Source organism: Epinephelus fuscoguttatus, linkage group LG21 (genome assembly GCF_011397635.1).
Source record: "Epinephelus fuscoguttatus linkage group LG21, E.fuscoguttatus.final_Chr_v1".
In the NCBI taxonomy this organism is placed as follows: Eukaryota; Metazoa; Chordata; class Actinopteri; order Perciformes; family Serranidae; genus Epinephelus; species Epinephelus fuscoguttatus.
The window spans coordinates 23,406-38,885 of record NC_064772.1 but is presented as its reverse complement, the minus strand read 5'-3'; the positions used below and the strand labels follow the sequence as shown (position 1 = coordinate 38,885).

Sequence of the window (15,480 nt, the reverse complement as noted above, 5' to 3'; positions counted from 1 at the left end):
GCTACAGATTGAATATTGGGTTTGTTTTTTGTTTTATTTTTTACATTCTCATGGCTCCTTTAAATATTGTTTTAGAATTGCTCTGTCTTTAACCAGAAGCAATTAGGGGCTGGCATGTATTTACTTTTGTTTCCATGTATTCATTTTTGTTTTGAGGGTTATTTTCCTCCGAGCCACCAGAGGTCAGTGTCGTGTCACTTAGCTGAGACGGAAGGTGGCTACAGGTGTCTTAAATTTGTGTTGATTTTGTAAAGGTTTGCTGATGTGGTAGGACACCAACAGTTTTCGACTGTGCTCGGTTTTTATTTTTGTATTTCATGGTGATCAAATGCTTATTGAAGTTAAAGGAACCATCGCGAGAAATAAATCGCATTTTGAGTTAAATCACAACGTCTACCATCGGTTTTATTTTGTTTTGGGTTAAATTGAGTACACGTCCTAACAGTCATTTATGTCACTGTCAGCCGGTAGCGGCAAAGTATAGGACTAGCCACTACAGTACGTGTCTGGTTTGTTTTGGGTGCAATTAGTGCAAGTTTCTGGTGTGAAGCCCATTTTAAACATTTTCTGTCCAGTATAGTGAGTTCTATGGAGTATCTTGTATTGAATTAATTGTAGATTTGAGTTTTTAGTCATAAGGTAGATGTTTTGACAGATTTTTTAACCCCCGAACCAAAACAGCTCATTTCTGTCTCATAACTGTAAAATCACTTACAAATAAGTCTTTTATCTGCCAGGATTTTATTTCAAACCACAATATTGACTTTTTATCATCACAGAGTCCTGGTTAAATCCGGATGACTGTTCCCCTCTCATTCAGTACATTTACATGGACAGTTTAATTCCACTTTTAATCGGAATGAACGGCCATTCCGATTAAAAGTGGTCATGTAAACGGTCATTCCGATTGAAAAATAGTCATTCCGATTGAAAATTAAATCCGATTAAAGGGGGTGGTTTATTCCGTTTGTCATTCCGAATGAAAGAATTTTGTGTGCATGTATACACTCATTCCTCTTTAAGTTCATTCCGGTCTTTCTGCGCATGCTCGTTTCCTTGCCCTTCTCGTGCGATGACGTATATAGCGCGCATAGCAACGGGCTGCATAGCAACGGGCTGCATAGCAACGGGCTGAGCTAGAGCAGTCGGACTCGTTGCAGTCACCGGTTTCCATTCGCCACAGCACGGTCTTCTGCCTCCCTTCTCCTGCTCAACAGATGAAGCATTAGCAGTACAAGGTTGTTGTCGTACTGCTGCTTTAAGAATATACGCAAAACACGCCCGAAAAAGGCACTAAGAACGGCATCGTCAAGCATCTTGTTATCCGGAGCGAGTACTACAGTGTTTTCTTCCGGTAAACGTAAACGCGTAACATCCGCCCCGCCCCCAATCAGAAACCTTCCCTGCCCCAAACCTTAAGCAGACCTGAATAAAGGCAATTGAACTGATCTCCCATGTAAACCCTCATTCGGAATTAATATTTCCCATGTAAACTACCTGGAAACACTTTAATTCCGAATGATTTCATTCAGATTCATTTCATTCTGAATGAGAAGCCATCATGTAACTGTAGCCATTGAGGCTTCCCCCCCAGATTATTCATTTTTCCACCAACCCAGATTGACTGGTCGAGGGGGTGGACTGGCAATTATTCACAGAAATGATTTTAGTTGTTCACCACTCTCTCTTGGATCATATTCCACCTTTGAGTGTCTTGGATTTATTTTAAAGAGCAAATCACCCATTCTGTGTATTTTAATGTACACACCCCCTAAAGGTAACAGATTTTATCCAAGAATTTTCAGAGTTTTTATTGGGCACCGATCACAATGCAGTGCTGTTCCAAGTTCCACTTCTCTCTCTTGATCCCAAACCCACAACTCTGATTTGCTCCCACCCACTTAATTCTCTCTGTGCTCCTCATTTCTCTCAAGCCTTCATTGCTTTAAGCACATCTTTTAATTTTGATGTTAACTTCACTGTCGAGGAGCATCTCAGTGTTTTTAACAGCTCCTGCACAAATTTTAGACTCCATAGCCCCTGTCAGATTTAAAATACCAAAATCCTCTTCTCTGCCTTGGATGAATGAGGATTTAAGAATTTTAAAGAGATAGTGCAGGAAGGCGGAGAGAAGATGGAAAAAAGACAAGCTCAGTACCTCACTTGCCTTTTTAAAAGATTTTATGTTCTTTTATCAGCGCTCAATCAAGGAGGCAAGGAACAACTATTTCACAAATCTGATTTTAGAGCTACGTCACAATCCCAGAATTCTTTTTAAAACCGTCAACTCTGTCATTGCTCCCCCACCCAGTCAGCCAGCTGATGCATCCCCAGAGAGATGTGAAGAATTTCTGAATTATTTTTGCAATAAAATAGTTCAAATTTGGCAACAATTCAATGATGTCATCAGTGAGCCTGCTGATAACTCCTGCCCACCTTCAACCTTAACCCATTTCTCTGAAATCTCTCTGTCAACCCTGGAACTCACTGTTGCACTTTGTAAATCATCCACCTGCTCTTCAGACTGCATTCCCACTTGGTTTTTAAAAGAGGTATTCCAGACGGTTGGTCCAGATATTTTAGCCATTATTAACAGTTCTTTCACCTCAGGCATTTTTCCTACTGATTTTAAACATGCCACTGTTTACGCTCTTTTAAAGAAGCCCTCCCTTGAGGCCACTTGTACTCGCGATCTCGTTCTTTCGGTCACTACCCAAAGCTCATGACCATAGGTGAGGGTTGGAACGTAGATCGACCAGTAAATCGAGAGCTTCGCTTTCTGGCTAAGCTCCCTCTTCACCACATCACTGCTGACGCCGCCCCAATCCGCCTGTCAATCTCCCGCTCCATCCTACCCCCACTCGTGAACAAGATCCTGAGATACTTAAACTCCTCCACCTGAGGCAGGACCTCCCCCCCGAACTGGAGTGGGCAATCCACCCTTTTCCAGCTGAGGACCATGGCCTCAGACTTGGAGGTGCTGATTCTCATTCCAGCCGCTTCACACTCGGCTGCGAACCGTCTCAGCGAGAGCTGGAGGTCACTGCATATATCTGTGATCTTTTAACCCCCTATGAGCCTGATCGCTGCTTGAGATCCTCCAGCAGGACCCTTCTAATGGTTCCAAAAACCTGCATGGTCACTAAAGGTGCTGCTCGGGCCCCTCAGCTATGGAACTCCCTGCCTGGAGATCTCAGGCAGGCTAACTCAGTATCCTCTTTTAAATCTCTTCTGAAGACTCACTTTTATCATTTGGCTTTCTCTTAACTGTTGACATTTTAAACTTTTACCACTGTTTGTATTACTGCTCATGTATTTTATCTGTTAAACTGTTTTTATTTTCATTGTTAAGCACTTTGTAACTTTGTTTTGAAAAGTGCTATACAAATAAAGTTATTATTATTATTTGGTTCCAGAAGTTGGCATCGGGAGCAATCGACAGGTAGTTTTCCCATTTTGTTGATGATATGGACAGAGTTTCATCTGACTGTGATATGATTCTGTATATTTTTGAAAGGAGTTTTTTCTTGAACGGATGTTGATTAAATCTGAGGTCAAGGTTGGTGGCTTTGAGGTTACATACAGTTTGAATTGATGATTTGAGTTGCAGATATTCTAGAAACTGATTGCTCCTGATGCCATACTCCTGGACCAGGTGAGTGAATGAAACCAGTGTGTTATTCTGAAAGATACGTTGTAAGTGAGTGATCCCTTTTTCTGACCATGTGAGGAGATGAAGTGGTTTCTTGTTGCTGAGAAAGTCGAGGTTATTCCAAATTGGGGTGAATTTTGATGGCGCAAGAGTGGAGTTTATAATTGACTGAGGCAGTATTCATATTAAAATTCAAATTTTATTGTATTTGGCTTTGAAACAGCTGAAAAAAAGAACAAATACAGTTGATTATTAGACAATTATTTCACAGTTTACTTTAGAAAACAACACTTTGCACACAAAACATGAATAATCAGTTTGATGTTTGGACTGTTGGTCAGACAAAACAGGGGCCTGTATCACAAAGCGAGATCAACCTTTCCTGGGTTACCCAGAACTATCCTGGGTTGACTAACCCTAACAATGGCAATCAGGATAATCGGTATCACGATGCTGGATATCAGCTCAGTAACTCAACCCAGGGTTGCTTTATCAAGAGCTGTGAACGTGCACACAGCTGACCAATCACAATCATGAGAGAAGCGCAGTGTCACTGAGCGTCACTGAGCGTCCTCACTGAGCGTCCTCACAGAGCGCCATATGTGAGGGGGAAAAAAGTATTTCTTGTGAGGATCAGAGATTAATTCTACTAAAATATGAGGAGGAGAAAAGCAACATTACAGAAAAGGCCAACATCGTGGCAGCTGCAGGAAGAGGAAACATGTGTGGCAACGCATAACAGGATGAATAATGTTTAGTTTTAGTTTAGATTAGTTTATTTGCACATAATGTTAAAAACAGACCGTATAAGATTTACAAGATTAAAAAAAGAAAAGTGCCAGAGAGGTTAGAAGCCACTAAAAGCAAAAATCAAAGAAATTCCCCTGTCAAAACATCAATGAAATCACATAATATAGAAGAAAAAAAACGGGTCAGGAAAGAAGAAATAGAGGAGGAGAGAGGGAAAAATCAAGACAAAACAAGGTAGCAAATGAAATGATGTGTAGGTTAAATTACTCATCCCTGGTTCAAGCAGCTACAGTACCTGTACCTGTACATCTGACACAGATCACACCCTCGAATCCCATGAAATCAATGCTGCGCAGATGAATTGCGTGTATTACAATTATCATCTAACATCATTGCGTCTGATAAATTGGTCTTCTTATCAGTTTCTTTCTTATGAAGGGGTGGGATGAAATTTCGACTTCTTTCCACTCCTTTTTTGAACAATCTTTTCATTGTCTGTTGTTGTTGCTTTCTTTTCTTTTTTAATGTTCAAAATAAACTTTGAAATCAAAATCAATCAAATTAATTAAACTTCCCATCATGACTGGGCTGCATTTCTGTCAGCGGAGTCATTTTTTTCCGAACAGCTGATTGGCTAGTGGGTGGTGCTTTTTATAGGAACAGATTCAACTCTGAACTTACCCTGCTCCGGAGCAGGATAGCCGTTCAGAGTAAGTTACCATGGTGATCTACCCCGGTAAGAACTGAACCGGCTTCGTGAGACCGAAAACCCAGGGTTAAAGAGGACATGAAACAACGGAACAGCCACCAGCATAGGAGATGTGTGCATTATTAAGACATACTGACAAAATAAAAAGTCGGAAAAGTCAGCCTATTTTAGAGAAAATCCACTTTTTAAATGCATTTACGATACGTTTTGGGCCGTGCTCAGCGCCATCTTTATTTTACGTCACTGCCTACGTCATCGGAGTGGTTGGTTGGTTTCACTACACTGTGTCTGTAGACGGAGGAAGACGAAGAAGCAATGTTTAGGTAATTTACCGATTGAAAAGATGTCAGATGACGAAGACGAAAGATATACTGATCTATCATCAAACCCAGTGGCCTATGCTTTTGAGCCAGTGAAGAGGAGGAGGGTGGAAAGTCATAATTTTACGGACGAGGATGGCAGGCAGGAGAGGGTCGGCAACACTGCATGGTGCATGTGCCAAAGTTACTGTCCGAAACTAAAAATGAACCACAACCCATATAAACATCCGGGCCTGAGAGTTTTCAACTAAAACTCATGTTATCCCACACCATACAGTCAGCGGTCATCACAGCTGATGCAAACAGCTAAAGAAACACTACTTACCGTGACTCCACGTTTTCCAAAGCAGTCAGTCAGTAATCCAAACGTAATAAAATCCCCATATATCAACTCCAATCCCGTTATCTTCCTCACCGTCATCCTGTTTATTCCTCTTGCCATCTCTTGCCATGCATGCACTAAAGTTTGTTCTAGGTAGCTTTTCCTTCACATGGCTCGGCTGCCGAAAAGCCGTCACACACGTCTAGTGGCAAATTAAAAAATAAATATACATTTACATATCTATGTCGGAGCCATCACGACACAATGTAAGGCATAATAATTTACTTTTTCAACCTAAAGTGTTGACCCTCCGTCCAGCAATCCACTTGAGGCCTCACTTGATGTTGTGTTTACCACAGGAGCGGAATTGGCTCACAACAAAATTAGCATTTTTGATTGGCCGATGTTAGCGCTAACCGCTCGCTACTGCTAATGTTTAGTCATAACCAACATTACCATAACACTAAATAGTCAACAAGAACAGTAGCGGTGGCAGGCCTAATAATATATTGATGCATTTGGCAGTTATTCAGCATTTCATTCTAGTCTAGCTTTTACCTTTTACTGAACATACATTGTAGATATTTATGCAAATAGCACTGGAACTTTGTATTGGTCCTGAACTGCAGTGACACACAACAGACACTTCATGACAGATACTATCAGTCTCTAAAAACTAGTACTAGTAACTATTACCTACTACAGCACCTAGTAAAAACACATTGTACATTAGTGCAAAAGGAGGACATTGCTAATGTAGTGAGGTGCATGATTCTCCATGGACATTAGAAATAACTGTACACAGATACTTTTGATAGTCACAAAATAATAACTAGTAGAACTGTACAAAATAAGATAAGTCAGTGAGGAAATGAATTGGTGACATTATGACATATGATTCTGGCTGCTACATTCTGTACCCAGGCTCCTACAAGAAATGTGATATTAACGTTATAATTTTGTTAATTTTGTTACATGTCCCTCAGAAGCAAAGCAAACATCCCCAGTGTTTACACACATTAATCTTATGATAATAAAACACCAAATAATTATATTGATTCAACAAGCACTACAGCCAGAACTGGTATGGACATTTAACCAAAACCAATTTCACACAACCATCACTGAAACAAATCAGAGGATACATTGGATAGTTTTCTATGCGTGGTTATCAAAAGAATAAAAACACAACAAAAAGTGTTTAGGGTATATGAATCTTTAATAAATCAGTAGTCAGGATGTAAGTACAAAGTCTTTCATGTTAAGGCTGATAACATCATTTGGGTACCTAAAAAGTGTACATTTGTGTTAACAGGTTAGGCAGGCATGTATGCAACTGGTGGCCAGCAGCAAATTCCCAGAGGCTGACATCAGTGAGGAGATAGAGTAGGTGACAGGCAGTGTGCACACCCTGACAGTCAGTGTCGACACCCAGACCGATCCATTTCAACAGGATACAGAAGAGGGAGACATTAAGCAGTACATTTGCACAGGCACATTGACAGATGACATACTTACCAACCAGGTCATAAACAATGACCACTCACACTGTACATCTGTGGAAGGCCAGGCCACATAGGCTGGAATCGAGACCCGGCCCTTCCTTCCCAAATGGCCCCTGGCCCAGAGGGTAAACTGTCTGTAGGCAGTCAACCTAAAGAGACTTATGGAAAAGAAATGTATTGGTTAGATTTGTCTCAGTTTTTTAAGATCATAAACAAGTTGTTTGTTGTCAGGAAAGATATAACAGAGCGTCTTTTTTCTTTTATATGTGTCCACTTGTTAGAGTGTGAGAGTGGAAATCCATTTGGTAATTTATGTTAACTTCAGCCTTGCTTCATATCCATTTCTATGTATTATTCTATATCACCTACGAAGTACAAAACATTGAATCATTCCTTTCAGATTCCAGAATATACGTCAACTGTGTATTGCTAATCCCACTCAAAAGTTACTGAGGATGAACCCGTCTGAATGTCTGACATCAAACTGTCTGCATCACGGTGTTTTCACAGCAGTTTCCCAAACGTTGGTTTCATAACGTGTTGCACAACACGATATAAACAAACTACGTATAGAAAGCATTCATGTGGCATTATATTGTTACGTCAGGCCTCTCAGACATGTTCCGCATTTAACTGGCTCATTCACCAGTAGCAATAGTCAGCTATGTGAACTGGCGAACTAACATTAGGTACCAGCATTGATAGCTGTTAGCGTCAACTAGCTAACGCTAAGGGTTAGCTAGCAATTAGTACCGGAGAAACGACATAAACAAAGACGTTTCGGTCACAGGGGTATTCCAGAAAGTGGGTGTGAAAACTCAGAGTAAGTTAACCCTGAGATGAGGGAAAACTGACTTATCCGTTCCAGAAAGAGAGGTAACTGAAACTCTGAGTCAATCACCATGGTAACAGACTCTGAACATAACCTGCTCGCTGGCAGGTTTTCTTCAATAAACCCTGAGTTTTTTTCTGTCTCCTCCCTCTTACACGCGGTTTCATTTCCTCATTCATTCAGTCCGTGTCAAAGCTTGTATCGAAGCGCATTAATTAGCGGAGATTTACCGTCTGTCACAGTCTAAATCCTGCTGGATATTAGTTTGTTACTCAGGACTGTCTTAAGTTACTGAATTTATGCACAATCATTTCTTTGGACATCGGTTTTTGTCTTTACATTCAAATATTACACAGCGAGAATTCACCCTCAGCTCAGAATGAAACCTCTGTCCTTTTTATATTAATTATTTTTTTTATAACACTGTGCACAAGGATCAGACTGTCAGTCTATTAGAGCAGCTCCGAAATGTTTATTGCACATAATGTGTAGGTCTAATTATTTAAATTTTAAAAATCGGTATGAAGCTTTAAACACGTAGTATCAATGACTAATGTTCTCTATCACTGATGTCATTGGTCGCACTGATGGAACATAATTCCTATAGTCTAATATTGGGGATTACATGTTAATATTTCTGAGTGAGTAATGGTGCAGCATTTCAGTGTCTTTAAATGTACTACATTTGTAGCTGAAATAAAGTCACTGAATGCTGTTGAGTCAAGATACAAATAGATGTGCAACATTTTAAAATCTACTGTATTTTAACCTTAACATCTTTTCAAGTGCAAATCACCAAACATATTATTACTGGGTCAGACTGAGTTTACAGTCATGTCTTTATGTCTTTGATCTATAGCCTAGCCTATATGTTTTAAATCTTCCTATTTTTCAGTTGCTGCCTCCTGTGTTTTTCCCCATTAGATTAAATCTGAGTCCAAGAGTTCAAGGTTAGACTCAGAGTTTGTTGAACCTCCTACATGGAATACCCCTCAGACAACAACTGTATGTAAACAAACAGCACGTGGAAACATTGTTCATATTCCTGGCCAACACCGTAGTGCATGCATTTGTTTTCTTTACTGCATACGGTTACTGAGTCATTGGCACGCGGTTACAGCTAGCTTGACTTACCTGCTGGTGACGGGCACTGCAGTGTCTCAGCTCTGACATCCCTCAGCGAAAGCATCGCTACCCCCAACACGTCCACCTCCCGGCACAGGGTGCTGAATGAGCGCACCATGGTGATGCAGGGGTGGTCATGGAGAAGATGGTCCAGACCAGCCTCCTGGCAGCAAATGGACTCTGGCACAGTGGGCATCGCCACATTGACACCACGTAATGTTGCCAACACGCCCTTGACCCCAAATCACCGGCTCAACCACTTCTTCCTCCCGTACCACTGCTCGATTCCCACGCCTTATAGGCTCATATGCGTAGGCAATGGGGCTTGTCACAGACTCAACAGGCCTCTCCAGTTCGTCTTCCTCCATTGTCAAAAAGTGTGGCGCTCAACCCACTTCAGAAATGCTCCACTGTCTTCACTTCATTGAGATCGCTAGCTTGACAACCACTCCGCTGACGTCACGTCCGGCAACACAACAGACATGGCGCCGTCCTTTGTTTTAACAGCTGAACTTAAATGGCAGGATTTTGAGATTCCTTTCATTTTCAGTGTTTAAACTAAAATTATCTTTTCAGGGTGAGAGACCCTCTTTAAATTATGATAACTATGTTTAGTGTTTCATGTCCTCTTTAACCCTGAAGTTACCTCGCTAAGACATTAATCCTGCTTCATGATACAGGCCCCTGGTCTCACTTTGAGTTCTTCTTTGAGTTGCAGTCAAACTGTATATAATATATTTACTCTTGAGAATATTTGAAAAGTTAAGCATCTGAATATGTTCAGATAACATAACAATCAAACAATTCAAACTAATCCTGCCACTCTTTCTATGACTCCACTCTTTCTATGACTACCTCTCGTCACTCATTCATCTTTTGCTACAGTTTCTGTGGAGGGTCAGTAAACTGTGCCTTTGTATTGGCTGTGTCCTATTTCTGCAGTCCTGTGCCTTTGTTGAGGTTTGTCTTTGAGGAGCAGATGTAGCAGATGTAGTGGCAGGGGATGGTGTAGTACCAGGGACTTGCAGTTGTGTTGGTACAGGAACAAAAGACAGTGCTTGGGGAAAACCAAGGAAAACCAGAGGAATAGGGGTAACGCAAGAAGTTGGGCATGGTTCAGGCCAGACGCTTCTTCAGAGGAACAGCTGCTGGGACACTGCTGGAACGGGCAACAGTGTCTTTCTTCTTAGTAACTACTTGTCCTGCAGTACTTTGAGGTAGACTGTATGTAAGACACAGCTTCAGTCACACTACCACATGGCCACAATTGAGCTCACCTTAAAAACAGACATAGAAAACCCCACAGAAAACAAAATATTAATATTTGGTGACACGATATTAAATGAAATGAATAACTAATGAAAAACACATTCTTTTTGGACTAAGTATGATATTCTAAGTTGCAAATATTGCTGATCTCTTGGTTGCTGAGAGTTATGGAGGTCTGTGTTCTCAGTTCTACCATATAGTCTGCAAGGCTGTCAACTTGATCCATACCTGATAAACATGATAAACATACAATTTGTCATCAGTAAGTAAATAAATAGGAGAACTTGCTGTGAAATTATTCTACATATCACATATGTCTTAAAACCTATATGCTGTCTATTGCATGTTGTTTTTGTATGCTCAATCATTTGGACACAACTGTTGCTTTATTGTGAGTTTTCCGTAAAAGATTACTTACCAACTGTATTTGTGGCACCAGTGTGGGGCACCGGAGACACCAGGTCAGGATTCAGACTGGAAAACATAATGTCTGGAAGGCTGGACTGCAGGCTGGCTCGGGGGCTGTGTAAAAACTAGATGACTGGATGAGGATACAAACTAGTCTATGAGCACAGTGGTGAACTAGAACCTTAAAGTTTTGAATCTTCCCCCTCAAAGCCCTCATCCTCCTCGCCACCCTCTTCTGCTAGGTCTTCCAGCAAGTTCTCAGCAGGATATCCCCTTGGACTATCATCCTGTAAAGGCTGTCCTGTGTGCATCAGTCCACACCAATTAGTTCTCCTGAAAAATAAGGAATAACAGTGACGTGATGTACCAGCGTATATGGCACACTGAAAACACACTGAAGTTAGCTAAGCACGTTAGCTTAGCTGATACATTCCCATTAAAGTTTAACATGGCCTCCACTGCCTAAAACATTCACATGATTCTCTGACCATTGTTTTGGTGGTTGAGATATGCATTAATTATATTGTGATCAATGTGAACTTCTTTTTCAGTTATTTGCCGGACTACTTGTCCCACAGCTTTGTGTGGACCGACAGAAATCACACATCAAAACGTGCGGATTGATCGGGAATGGTGTGCTATGTCTTTCGGTAGAGATTCAAGTAACCATGGTGACAAAAATCTCCAAAAACTGACTGAAACAGACCTGAAACACACCTCTTTAGGGCCATGTTGCTTCGGCACACTTTAACTTAGAAAAGTGATTCAAAATTTAAACCATTCACAAGACTGTTGACTTACTGGGTTACTGGGCCAGACTGGCATTGTTCTAGCAATTTTCAGCCAGTTTCAGAGTTAGTAATGGGTGTGTATTGCAGTGGAATGTTCAACGCTAGAGTGGATGACATCATCGCTTGAGTGGAGAGGAGCGGTAAAATTCTCCTAAAAAAATTCTCTTCAACTTGCTCTCACTCCCACAAATTTCATGCCACATACATCATTTATACATCAAAACGTAGAAAAATTTGTGACAGACTTAAAGTGTTGGCTGCATGAGCCTCCAAGCAACAAGAGCACCAACCAACTGCCTCATAAGCTCAAATGTTAATGAGAAGGAGAAGAGCAGACTGTACCAGTTTTCTAACTCGTTGTAATACTCACATTTTTGACACCAGAGAAATAAAAAATACATTGTGTTCAGCAGTCTCCTGTCTCTCATGATATACAAATTGAGCTAGAAGCATGAGTTCGAGAAGTGTTTTTTGATTAATTTAACAGAATGCTGTCTATCTGTGGGGCACCTCAATCACCATAGCAACCAGTGAAGTAAAGTAATGAGACGAATGCTCCAAGTATCAAGCACTCCCCAAAATTTCTGAGAATTTTTTTAGTTTTCTTTCTTGCCCCTACAAATGCATATGTTTCGTTTCTCTGCCACATAGGTTGATCAGGGCCACAATCAACATAAAGCCATATACATGTGGCGATCAGCATACGAGTGGGAGGTTTAAGTATTAGGGAATGACCAACCAAACCAGACAATGCCACCTTGGGAATTTCACCCAAGGAAATAGTTTTGTTTTACCTTATTGGAGCTAATACCAAGGCACTCAGGTTCGTTTTACTTAAGGAGCAGGAGACGTGGTTCCAGTTATAAAAATATATATATTTTTTTTTATTACAAAATTTCATAAAACCAACCTATATTAAAAGAAGCTTTGCGTGTGGCTCTTTAATAGAAAGAAATGCACAAACAGGGCTGGAGCTTACCAGTGGGGGAGACTAGGAGAACGGGGAGGTGAAGGAACCCATGGAGAAAAGCACCCCACTCGCTCGTGTCACTCAAACACCAAAACCAAATAACTGAGGAGGGGTCGCACCGCACACACACACACACCAAAAGAAAAGGGGGAACCCCACCGCCAGGACACCAGGACTGCCACCGTAAGCTTCCAGCACCTGAAATAAAAACAAGAAAAAGAAAATATTAAAGAAGGGGATAACTCCAAAACAAGCAAACAAAGCAAACAAAACAACCCAATAAGCAAAATAACCAAATAAATAAATGAGACTTAAAGATAGGCAGCAACCAAGGTTACAAATTAACCAACTTAACAAAACAGTCACTGTAGCTGCCAAAAATAACTCAATTTAATGGTTAACAAAATAAGCTAACAAAAGTGAATAAACAAAAGAAAAACAAATGATTTACTAGGAATAACATTTATACACAAAATAAATCAAATGATGAAAGTCCAGCTACCAGAATTTACAAAACTCAGGCACCTTGACCAAACAAATCACAAAGTAATCCTAATGTAAGAGAGAGAAAAAAGGAGCTACAGTCAAAGGTAATTAATTACTAATCTGAAAAGAAAATAAGATCTGATTAAACAAAACCAAAACAACAAAAATTAATCCAACATAAGAAAATCAAAACCAACACATGCTGCATCAGAGCTGAGGCAAAAGAAAGATGAGCTAATAGGGGTGAAGAAGTTCTGTCGGTGGGCACAGAACATCCCATCCAGCCCAGCCATACGCATACAGCAAACACGTGCAGAGCCCAGCAGATTAAAGCCAGCACAGGAGTGATGCGAGCAGCGCACTAAGCAAAACATGCAGCAAAGCAGCAGCGGGTCTTCAGACAGCGTCACACCGCATATCAATTAACATCTACAATGAAAATATAAAATAGTCTAGATTAATATTAAAAGGATTAATGCTGAGGCGGAGAGGCTGGGCAACATGGGCCCTACATACCGATCAGGCAGCGTCGATGACGCACACACACTGGAGAGGGTCAGAGCACTTTAGGTCTCACAGCGGCAGTGGCAAACGCGGTTGACCAATAGCGCATTGAATGGCAGATTACCGGCGAGCCAGCCCCACAGGCGCAGCGTCCGCCCGTCGGACGTTTGCACACAGACAAACCATAACTGTGACAACCGCAAAATCCAATGCAAACAACAAAACCAGGCAGCTACCGCTACATTACCTGCACAGGCGATGGCGAAGAGGAGGAAGTGAGGCGACCTGGAAGTGGGTGGGCCTCACAGCCAAAGAGCTAGAGGAAGGCGAGATGGACACTGCCTCCCTAAATAAGGTGGCCTCAGGTGCAGATTGGCTAATAAGGTAGGGGAGAGCAACACAGCACACTCACCCATGGGAGAGCACTTCATCCTGCTACATACACGTTTGTAATAACCGACCTATATGAATAGAAGGAAGAACAGGCTGTGTTTTCATTAAGCAAATAGCCAAATTTTATGTTTAACTCCAGATTTAGAAGTTTGCCTTAATAAATGCAGCCATGTTTGCCACTCTTTGCCACATTATGAGTGTGAAAGGTGAATTCCGGAAGAAATCTTATCAACCATACTCTCTATTGTACAGTATGCCATCAGTGCTGCTACATCTACAGCAACATGCATGTAAGTCATTACAATAAAGTATTTATATACTATATAATTATGTAAATATATATTTATACATACACATACATTTTACAAGGTCTCAAATGTTTATGATGTTTTATAAAATGTAAATACATTTCTGTTCTTTTGCATTAGTGTTCAAAAGTGAACATTTTATTTTGAAGGTCACTACCTGCTGCCAGAGCCAATGGTTCTGCCTGGCGCTATAAGTAGAACGTCAGAAATCAAGTTCCTCCTCTTTTGCGCCAGAAGGACCACTCATTTTATGATTAGGCTACAACATGCATTTCCAGCATGTATTCTGGCTTTTTTCTTTGCTTTCATTATGTGTTGTTTCATTAGACTTGCCTTAATAAAATTAATTTTCGTCGCAGGTGTCCAGGCAACTCTCCTGCAAAGATTTTGGCGTTGGGACGTTCAATGCAGACCCTTTGTGTCTGTCATCGACACCAGTAAAGAGACCACCTAAACGACCTCGTCTAGAAGAGCTGGAGGACGATCCATCAGTGGGCAGCTCTTTAGTGGATGCTTCAAAGTGACGGGATTCCACTTATGATCCTGCAGACTCTGTCACAGCATCGGTAGACTCTAGACTAAAGTCGTAAATTAATCAATATCTGTGTGTGAGAGTGAAGATGTAGTCTGTGCGAGACTGTTGTTTTTTTTATAGCATTACTTTTAAGATTGTTTATGTGCATAAAGATTAATAAACCAGCTGCAAAGAGTGTGAGGGTTTAAAGTACAGTCCAGATGAAAGCTCAATCTGTTTAACTCAAAATGTGTTTTCCTTTCTTTGTGGTTTGATATAGAGAAGATTCATCCACTCCCACACACGACATCCAAAAATACATAGTGTACAAGAACTGTATCATGGAGTTGTTTAATGTATGTCCGGTCTGCACGCGGGCATGTGATGTGAACCCAAACGCTGGGGACATTCCTGTCTGTGAAGCAGCAGTACCCCCATTGCACATTTAGAAGACACTGTAATAGCCAGCCTATCCTTGGGAGCATGCCAGCTGGAAACCTGCACCTTTCTGCCGCTGTGTACCTGTGTGATGCATCTTTCTTAAAAATGGAAAAGGTAAATGATGTGCAACTGCAGTTACTTTGACTGTGAATTACTTCTATTTAGATCAAATTACATGTAT

The 15,480-nt window shown here is 41.0% G+C and overlaps 1 long non-coding RNA gene across 1 annotated transcript; it reads right to left on the bottom strand.

Annotated features, from left to right (window-relative positions):
• Nucleotides 1-6,004: 6,004 nt before the first annotated feature.
• On the bottom strand, nucleotides 6,005-13,958 carry LOC125881596 (uncharacterized). Its single transcript, XR_007448246.1, has 3 exons — nucleotides 13,656-13,958; nucleotides 12,663-12,851; nucleotides 6,005-11,225 (listed from the first exon to the last, which is right to left on the bottom strand). It is a non-coding gene; the product is annotated as an uncharacterized LOC125881596 (long non-coding RNA).
• Nucleotides 13,959-15,480: the final 1,522 nt, after the last annotated feature.